General features: G+C 35.0%; 1 pseudogene; it reads right to left on the bottom strand.

Moving 5' to 3' along the window:
- Window positions 1-473, bottom strand: LOC145067870 (synaptotagmin-2 pseudogene; annotated as a pseudogene).
- Between the last annotated feature and the right edge of the window lie 1699 nt (window positions 474-2172).

The following is a 2172-nucleotide window of genomic DNA, read 5'->3' as shown; positions in this document are numbered from 1 at the left end:
CTACAACAATTTGGCCTCTTGAGTTTTCATTTTGGACATCATTAGATCCATGTTTTTTAGGAGATCAAGTGTCACGTCTTTTGGCTCATCAGGTACAATTTCCTTCAAGGGTACAACATTCATCCCCATCTTGTCATGTTTCCCAACCTGAAAATAGGTCAAACGAAGTCAATGTACTTTCTGTGATTTGTTTATTCAAATTAAAGCCAAAATGGATTAAAATAAATGACCCGTTCCCAATCATAAACTTGGAATTCTACAACTTGTGATTCAGGATCTTTAACGACCATGTTGAATTCCTCATTCCATTCAGGGTTCAAATTCTTATGTTTCACAGTTGTCTTCTTTGATGGAAGCTTACTTTCTATAAGCTTTATTTTCACATAAGGATCAGAAGCACCTAAAAGGTCTTTCTTTGTCAACTTCATTGCCCTCAAAACCTTCACATGAAGTATTCCTATTTGCTTCTTCATGTGAATTAAGAGCTTTGATTTGGCATGTGGGATTTAAATGAACACAAAGAACACGGTGATTTGGGTGTATAAGATATGTATTCGATCATGAAAGGTGTTGCAAAAAAGTATAAACTAGATCTAGAAAAATAAACAACTCACATTAACACTCTCAATGTTACATCTCACAAGCACACCTCTACAAGTGGTATGCAACCCACTATATATAGAGGTTTTTACATTTCTCTCTCTATCTCTCACGTCACAAGGCCTCATTACCACATGCAAGTGTGTCAAAAAGAGTCAAACCATTACAAAGTCATTCATGCATTACTTTGCACCCCCAACATTCTCCCCCTCAAAGTTTCAAATGGATGACCCGCTTCAATCTTCCAAAATCAAACAACTTCATAAACCAAACCTCAAGCATGACACATGTAGAGATGAACTTCAAATCTTCAATTCTTCAATGAACTTACAATCCGAGTTCTAGAGTGTGATACCGTACAAATCGAGCATCAAAACGCCATTAGGATTATCCAAACATGTAACGCGTGCAGATTCAGACTACTAAATTTGAGGTAATAAGCATAAAAAAATGACTTTTTATAGATGATTACCTAGAGTAAATAGACTCAACCAAGTTATATTATATGTCACAAGGATTCCGTACATATAAAAAACGCTGAAATATTATTTATAACGAAGAAGTTATGACCCGTCGAGGTTTTATGGCTAAATCGGCAAGGCACCGCATAACGTAAAAAGTGAATTTTTGGGGATGTCACAATTGGTATCAGAGCATTAGTTTAAGCGAATTAGGAATTTTAGAAAATTTCTGGACTTAAACTTAGAATGCTAAGCAATGCTTGTGAGATGAGTGTCTTCCATATTTAGGAAGTATGTCTGAATGGACCTAAATTGATTTTATGTGCTAAATGATTTATGCTATAAGATGCCTTATTTGCTTTTTGATGCTATTGTTTAATCGGATGTGTGATCTATTGCCGATCGGATCTAGAAATTTTATGTGTTCAGGTTTCTAAACATTTAATTACGGTATTAGAACTGACATGTAACTTTTCAGAGTAATAAGGAGGATTACACGTCTAAACCTTCTCTATTTATATTATCATCCTGATATGCTAAACACATGCTTCATTAAACAAAAAATTATTGTGAAGACTCATAGTGAACCGAGTAAATGGAGGAAATGAGAAGGCTTACGATAGTGAATGATACCTATCGGAAGATATCATATAAGTGGTATCTTGCCTTTAGAATGCGTCTAATAAATAATCCGTCTGGTACGGGATAAATGCTCTTTCAATTAGCAGAAAGAACGAATTTTTGGTACAATCCATGAAGTTATCCTATCGTATGGCATATCCACCACCAAACGAGTTGAAGCAGAATTGATGATTGAAGATACGCATGGATGAAATCCAAGTAGAGTCTAGGGAAATTTTATGATTATTTGGACACATTAGTATGTGTTAAATCATTTTTTAATTTTAGGAAATAAGAACTTGGGGATTGAGAGATAATACTTAGGACAAGTATAAGTAAATGTGAAAGGTAGTAGAGGCCTATACTACCGGAAGCACATGACTCACACTTGGATCAGGGAAAGTCAGAAGGATTACTAAGGCGCTAGTAATTGATTCTATTTTGTTCATGTATGTCGTTACCATTGTTTCGATAGTGACTAAGAATATGA

This window comes from Lactuca serriola, chromosome 8 (assembly GCF_051521515.1).
Source record: "Lactuca serriola cultivar US96UC23 chromosome 8, Lser_US96UC23_V15, whole genome shotgun sequence".
In the NCBI taxonomy this organism is placed as follows: domain Eukaryota; kingdom Viridiplantae; phylum Streptophyta; class Magnoliopsida; order Asterales; family Asteraceae; genus Lactuca; species Lactuca serriola.
The sequence above is the reverse complement of the archived record's forward strand: the minus strand, read 5'-3'. Positions and strand labels throughout refer to the sequence as shown.